The 8,576-nt window shown below is 29.7% G+C and overlaps 1 protein-coding gene across 3 annotated transcripts in view; it reads left to right on the top strand.

The window, feature by feature from the left end:
* The first annotated feature begins 3,761 nt into the window (after nt 1-3,761).
* The window catches only part of LOC131666716 (alpha-1,3-mannosyl-glycoprotein 2-beta-N-acetylglucosaminyltransferase), a 651,543-nt gene continuing 646,728 nt past the window's right edge, over nt 3,762-8,576 (top strand). For all 3 annotated transcript variants that reach the window (XM_058939594.1, XM_058939578.1, XM_058939586.1), the window contains exon 1: nt 3,762-4,043. The gene's annotated coding sequence lies outside the window, so the exon portion shown is untranslated. The remainder of the gene's footprint in view (nt 4,044-8,576) is intronic.

The raw sequence follows: 8,576 nt of genomic DNA, 5'->3' as shown, positions 1-8,576 counted from the left end.
GTCCTCCTGTAATCGAGGTAAAAGCCCGGCGATGACCCGCCCACTGGTGTATTAACTAATGTCACCGGCCAGTGGGCTAATTGCTTAATCAGTTTCACTGCTTATTCTATTTAGCAATTCTCTCGAAAGGGTGAAAAAAGAGAACTGTCTCTCCCACCTTCGCGACGTGCTTTTGTCAAAAACGCATATTAGACGGAAAGCTATACGCGACTTCCGTTCTCCGCAGGAAACGGCATCGGCTTACATGCACATTCCGTCTGGAGGTCGATTCGTACCGAAGCTGCCGAAAGCGAGGAACCGCGCAGTTAGCCGTTTGCGTGAGAAAGACTAAAAGTTACACGCAAACTGCTACTTCGACAACATATCAGCGTCTGATGTCTGGCTTGCTTGGGACGTAACAGACCTGGACTCTACCACTGTGCTATTAACGACTGTTAGGGTTGGGTTAGACTATTTTTGTTCCACATATTGTAATTTAAGAAGCCTATTTTCTTCTATATATTTAGATAATCTTAATTTATTGTATTAAAGTATTGTGGTTTCCATGTGTCTTATTTAAGATATTATTATTTAGTGGAGCCAAGATATTAATAGATAAAAATAAAATATAAGTCTAATAAATACACATATAAATTACTTAAGCTTTCTTGAAAGTACTTTAATAATTGAAAAAGTGCAATCTCTGCAGCATCTATGATATAAAATTAATAGTATGTTACAGAAAACTTGCACAATTATCAAGACTAGTAGAATGTAATACATAACGTCGAAAAGGTCATTTTTGGACACTCTATGCGGAAAGTACTCGTACATATTTCCTACACGTTCGGCCAAAAACATGCATTCATTCAAAAACGAGCTTTCCATACGTCGTATAGAAAAATACGGTACGACACATGATCGAGAAAGAGTTTCTTGTCTCGTGTGCCTTTTTACCTTACCTTCTCTCAGTGATTATTTTCAACTCGGTACACAAACCTACCAACACGACTTTTGTTCTTATTGTTCTTCCTATTCCTTATATTTGTTCCTATTTCTTGGTATCTGTTGAGGGCTCTGGAGGAAGCATGCGCGACCACCCCCAGATCAGTCCCCGGTAAATACTCAAAATTAAAAAAAACTAATTTTTAATATAGTCGAATTTGGCTTAACTATGTTGGGCAAATAATTTGCTTGCATGACATTTTCCAAAAAAAGAAATATGAAAGTTTTTTTTTACGCAAACTTTAAACAATAATTTCTTATCAAAATATCAGTAATTATTTAATTCTAAGATCTTAAAAAATTGCTCACTATCACAAGAAATTTTCCCCGTTATAATTTTTTAAGGGTACATTATTTTTTATAAAGAAATTTGAATAATGAAATTGATATCGTAAGCAATTCAAATAATCGTCGTGCCATGCATCAACTTAAAGAGTTGGTTGCGGATGCTGAATAGTGTATGTAAATTATTTATATTTCTCAATAAAAAATAATGTATCCTCAAAATATATTATAAAGGGTCACATTTCTTATGATAGTAGGCAATCTTTTCAGATCTCAGGATTAAACAAATACCCGATTAGCACAAAACGTTCTAAAAACGTCTTAAAAAAGGTTTTCTGGTAAACTTTTAAACGTTGATGACTTTTAGTGAAAAAAACATTTTTAAAATGTTTTTAAAACGTAATATATGTCCGCGAGTAATACGTTTTGAAAACGCTTCAGAAACGTTTTAAAAATGTTTTTCATAAAAATTTTTACAATAGGCCGGTATCATAATACATTTTGAAAATGATTTAAAAACGTTTTTAAACGTTTTCAAAACGTTTTAAAACAGGTGTCACAACGTTTTATCGAAAATTTTCTATAATAGGCTGTGTAACGGGGAAGGTTATCTGAAAAATGGAAAATTTATTTAAGAATAAACTCACACGATGCAGAGCAAACCGCCACTTCGTTAAACATGTATGATAGTACGTGTATTCGCCTTAACGTCAGATGATTTATCCTAGTTGTCTTCTATCAAACGGAGTTGAACTCACCTTAAGTCATGTGTCTTGTGACACACGATGAGTTTTAAGTGTGAGCGACTTTACTTCTAATCTTCTTAATCCCCTAGATGTAATCGGATTAAAACCTAAGCCTTTTTCAATTACTTAAGCTACTAGGAAAATTAAATGACGAAAACGGCGAATAAATTTAACAGACTTTAATTAATAAAAATCACTACAGTCTTTGTAGGGCCGAAAGACTAACGCACGCGAATAGGATTCTACAATTAACGATGTTCGGTGAGATAAAGAGAGAGAGAGAAGATTTGAATTCTACCGCGAACTAACACTCAACGCGAATACAAAAAATAACGCTAACACGATTAGACAAAATACCGAATGTATGTTGTATTGCATATAATGACGGAAGGTGCACCTACCATGCGGTGCAATTACGGTGATCAGCCGTAATTGTTGATGCAAAATATCAACTGCCGCTGCCCCTCGATTAATCAGCTGCACTACCTCGATCTGCCTTTATCTGCTGCAGTTTGCTGCTTCTGCACCGCTGCTTGCTGCTGCAATACTGTCGTTGCACACACGCACGTAATTGTCCCAAGGAAACTTTATTTTGGCGAAACTAAGTGCGAAACACAAATCGGCGGTAAACTCGCGTGAGCAGCTGAGACGTAACTGCTTATTCAAAAGATCGCGCGCCCCCCCTCTCTCTTAATTATTAGAACTAACACGCGAGAAGCAGAATCGCGAACGGTTCGATTAATTAAATCGACTACCGTTGCAGCTGGTATCAGAATACTTTTTAAAAACGTTTTGAAGACATTTTCAAAATGTTTTTCAGAGAAATATATACAATAGGCTGGTATCAAAATACGTTTGTAAAACGTATTCAAAATGTATTACTCGCGGACATAGATTACGTTTTAAAAACATTTTAATAACATTTTTTTCACTAAAAGTCATTAACGTTTGAAAGTTTTCCAGAAAACGTTTTTGAAACGTTTTTATTGTTATTGGGGTATTGATTTTTCGGCAAGATATTATCGTTTAACGTTTGCATAAAAAAACACTTTGATATTTTTTTATTGGAAGATATAATAGGAGCAAATTATTTGACCAACATAGCTGAACCGAGCAAATTTGACTCTATTGAAATTTTTTTTATTTTGACTATTTTGCGGGACTGATCTGTATTGAAATAAGTATTCGGAGAAGCAGTGTATGTTTTAACATGGTTTTATTCTGAGTATAATCTGTCCTTAATGACGTTTACCCGTAGAATGAAAATTTTAGGTTGTTAAAAATGAAATTACATCGCGAATATCATCGTCAAGATTAATACAATTGTTTCATAAAACATATTAACATATTCGAACCCTACTTCAACAATCTGTGAGTAGGGTTTAGCTGTGTGTTAGCAACTCTAGATCGAAACATTTTTCAGTTATAATTTTACTTAAATATTTGATTTATCCTCGATTTGATCATAAAAGTCCTTAATTCGTTCCACGAACTAATGATTGACCTACAAATTATTTCTTTATAAACACATTTTCTACGATTTTATCGCAACTCTAATCGTAGATTTATTTTATTATTTTCAAAGAATTTTTCAAGCATAAACTAAGAGATAAAGAACAAAAAAGTTATAGCTTTTTTACAAACAATCTGATAGACTAATTGATTTATCAATTATCTTAAAAAAACTAATTCTGGGTACAACCTTTTGAAACCTGCTCAGTCCCGCGCTGGTCTCCTCACGCACTCTCCATGGCCATGCTTTATGGTTAATGGTTAATACCCATTTCTTTGATATCCGATTATCAATAATTCAGATATTTACAACGTATGCCGCAAAAACTAATATATTTTTTAGATGAGCAAACTTTGGGCATAAATCTGGTTTTCCAATTTACACATAACTGTTATAAAGTCGTCCGAAAGAAAATGTAGGAAGCATATTTACAACTATTTCTTTCAATAATTTAAAATTATTTGGAAGAGTAATTCTTTGAATGAATATAATGCATCTCATATGTATTACAGAAGGTTGGTTGTATAGCATACAGAAACTGTTGATTAAAATTAGATCAAATTTTCCATATACCTGATCTTAGTTAAATTGATTTCTTAGATACATTATATTTTGTAATGAATTTTTTTAATTCATTCATTTTTTAAAATTGTTTTATCTATGCATAGAAATGTTTATCCACTTATCTTCTTTACTACTTTTAGAGAAATTTGAAAACGGTAATGATTTATTTTTATGATTTAACATTTAATTTTTCATGAAATTTAACCCTATATACAGTATCTCAAATCTAATAGAAAAGCTTTTCAAAATAATTTATTACAAATTTTCGTTTTAAAATAATTAATAATTAATATGACAGAATTATAAATTTATAAGAAAATTTATATTGATTTAACTAGCTTATTTTCAAAGATGTACCCTATAAATTATAAAATTCCAAAAAACAAGAATTTTTATATAGGTTTGATGAATTGATCAATTTGCAAATAATATAATTATATTCTGATGAAAATGTTAATTATAATTATATTTATCCTTTAAATGACACATATGTTAAATTTACCCCAGACTATTATTGAATATAGGTTCTATGAGCCACTAATCAGGTATTTAACAATAGACTATATAAATAAATTATGAAATTATGCACAATAAGTCACACAATTTATTAGTATTTTTAATTAGAAATCATTTGGATAAATTAGATAGATTTTCCACCTTCATTAAAAAAGTAGATATTAATTATAACAAAATTGTTTTAATATATGAAAAAATTATTTTTAGATATTTCAATCAAAAATTTTGAATCAATAGTCAGATCTGATTTAATTACTATTTTTAACTACTTTATATTAATTGCTTTTAATTTAGAAGATTGTTGTTTTAGTAAAAGTTTTTGGAAATATTAAATAAAATTGTCATTATCTATAAAAGGTAAATACCATTCTTTGTATTTAACTATATAATATTATAATTACATATTTCGTTTTTAATGTAAAATATGAAATAAAATTAAATCTCATATGAAATTGTAACTTCAATTTCAATACTAGAGGAATAAAGTAAATAGTAAATAGAAAATTCTTTCTGTGATTTAATTGTAATCATTGAATGAAGATTGTTAATGATAGTATTATTATTTGTTTTGTTATGTTGCTTGTAATAGTATGTATTTTCAGTTGTTATCAAAAATCTTTTTAAATGTAACAAATTAAGTAAATTGAACAAGCTCTCATGCAGGCTTTCAGAACATATAGTAATAATAGGATGTTTCTTTCGTATTTTGAATTGTATATGGTATTCCTATAAAAAATATTTTTGACAAAATAAAAAGTTGCTTAAAGGTTTCATTAACAGTTTGACTTCTTTTTTATCTGCTTTATACTGTGCTAAAAGAATCTAAAAAAGTGTTTAATAAATTTCACATTTTGAATTTTCCTACCTATCGATTTTATCATTTGCTCAAAATTATTTGTGAATTTTTGAAAGCAATGAAATCTATTTAAAAATAACATAAATGCTGAAAATTATTTACAGATTTCTGAAACAAATTAAATAAATATGTATTAAATGATAGATTAAGAAAAACAGATCAACAAAAAATTAAAAAACTTTGTGTATGAAATTCTACACTTTAACTATTATTCAGACATATTCAATACCTAGTATTTATTTTATTCATTGAGATGTGAGTCAAAAGTTATTAATGAATTTTTGAACGTAATGAAAAGATATATTATATTATTGCAAGGCCTGTCATCATTGAGTGAACAATATTGCTTTGAAATATGAAAATTCATTTGATTTTAAAAAAATTATTATTTACTGATAATTCCTATGTATGTTTAAGTTCAATTTATGTCTGATATAATAGTAGGAGTGTGATAGGATTTTTATTATTATTTTATAAAAATATTAAGAGAAAAAAGAAAATAAAATTATGATTTTATTACATCTTCTCACATCTCAGTTCATATAAAAGCAAAGAAATAAAACTTATGATTTTTAATGGCACTTATAAGTTATTAGTGATATTCTTTCATGCAGCTTAATTTACTGGTTCATTGATATTTATACTACTTTTACTACATTCTATTAAAGAAGATTTTTTAAACTTCAATCATTCAGTTGTTATTTTTTTAATTATAGCTTTATCAACTCTTATTACATAAGTTATTTAGCTTGTATTACATACATTACTTAAATAAAATAATTACAAAATATTTAGAGAGGAACATATCTATCTAGTAGTTATGTACACTATATACATATTTGTTCACATGTGTAATATCATTTAAAAATTTATAAACTGTACAGCAGTACATTTTAATATACATTCTATACTATTTCCGCACGTTACAGTTACAGAAATTAAGCACAATGCGCATAATATTGAAATTTGGTTGTCCTAGAAAGCATTTGATATCTATGGGGAGGTATAGTTTTATTTTTGATAGTGCTTTAACTAAACTTGTTCTCTGTTGATCATACCTTGGGAATTGCCATATAATGTGATTCAGATTCTAGATAGCGCATCCGCATTCGCATTTGGTGTCTGGTACAGCTTTGATTTTAGCGAGAAAATCTCTCAGACTATTATGATTACTGCGGCACCTACATATCGTTACGATTTATTCCCTCAGTAAAATTTGTCTAACCCTACGTATGATCAGATCATATGTAAAAAACCAAACTTTTATAAAAATTTATAATAAACAATGGTGATTGTTTTGGTAACATGAACACTGTTATTTATTATAAAATTTTATAAAAGTATTGATCGTTACATATGATCTGACCATACGTCAGATCATATGTGAGGATACTTTCATGTATCAGATCTTTCATGAGAATAGAATACTAGTCATTTTTATATATTTTCGACACTCCGTGCGCAAAGTGCGTCTTTCCCGCACGCTCGGCAGAAAACGTGCGTTGAAAATCGCACTTTCCACACGTCGTATCAAAAAATACGGTACGGCACATGTTCGGGAAAGAGTTTCTCGTCTCGTGTCCCCTTCCACCCTCGCTTCGCTCGGGTGTAAACGCCACACGAGACCAGAATCTACTTTCCCGCACTTGTATCGTAATGTACTATTTCGACACTCCGTGCGGAAAGTGCGTTTTTCTCACACGCTCAGTGAAAAACGCGTATTGAAAATCGCACTTTCTACACGTCGTATAAAAAAATACGGTACGGCACATGTTCGGGAAAGAGTTTCTCGTCTCGTGTACCTTTCCACCTTCGCTTCGCTCGGACGTAAACGCCACACGAGACATCTATTTTCCCGCACTTGTATCGAAATGTACTATTCTTACGTTGAATCTTGCATGAGAAAAGGTTCAAGCATAAGAAGTAGGGGTCGGAAACCTACGGAATCTAGCGATGTTTCTTATATTTGAACTGATGTAAGTATTTTTAGTAGGGAAACGCTACATGCTTGAAAATCTAGAAAGAAAGCTTGTACATAGACCTATTGGTTGATGTTACCGGCTTATTCTCTTTGTTTACATTTTGTGCATGCCAAGTAGTATAGTAGTGCTGATACCTATAGAGTCGGCTGTGATTATTATTAAATTTATTTATTTAACTAAACTTAGTTAGATTTTCATTGTGCTTTTGTTTGTGCAAATATGAAAAAATAATACGTTACATACTCAAAAGACCATGTGTATACCTACGAAGAAAATAGAAAAAAATACTATTTATTATTCCAAAAAAAAAAAAAAAATATGTTAACAATAGGACCAAAGCTGATTGGTATAGTTAATACAACATAAAAACACATGTCTTTAGAGTTCAAAAAAGTTAGTGAGAAGTAGGCTCAAGATTGTAATGTTACAAGAGAAATAACTTATGGCGAACCTGCTTTGGCAGGAAATTCTTGTAAGATTTTGTTAAACAATACAAATGTTCTTTGTAGAAATTATAATATTAATTGTTTGAAATACGTTGAATGTTTTGTTGATTTGCGATCAGTCGTTGATTCGTGTTTTTCTAAAAAGTTAGATCCAAATTTATATAATAAAAGAATTTCTTCAAAGTTATTTAGATTTAAATATTAATGTTACTTCTAAAACTCTTGCAGTATTTTATCACATAATATATTTCTGTTTATTTCATTTGTATAAGAGATCTGAAAATAATTTTCAGCATGCTTGCTATTTTTAAATTGATTTCATGACTTTCAAAATTTGGCAAATCATTTTGAGCTAATAATTAAATCGATACAGAATGAATTTCAAAATGGAAAATTTATTACATTTTTTATTGATCTTGACAAAATAAACCAATTAATGCAACTTCTTACTTTGCCAAAAGTGTTTTTTATGTGTATTTCACTTATTTCAGTCAGCTATAATTATTTATTTCGTGAGTACAGTAATATAAAAATTTATTAATACTAATCTATCAGTCATTAGGTTCGCATTAAAAAAATAGAAAATAGTTTTTAAATCATCATATAACAGCTTTCTACATATCTCATTTAAAATACTTTTAAATAACTACTAATTTTTTCTACTTATAAAGTTTATGTGGTACA

Source organism: Phymastichus coffea, unplaced genomic scaffold (assembly GCF_024137745.1).
Source record: "Phymastichus coffea isolate CEN01 unplaced genomic scaffold, Cenicafe_Pcof_1.1 PCOF00004, whole genome shotgun sequence".
Lineage (NCBI taxonomy): Eukaryota > Metazoa > Arthropoda > Insecta > Hymenoptera > Eulophidae > Phymastichus > Phymastichus coffea.
Note: the sequence above shows the minus strand (reverse complement) of the source record. Positions and strands in the feature narration are given on the sequence as shown.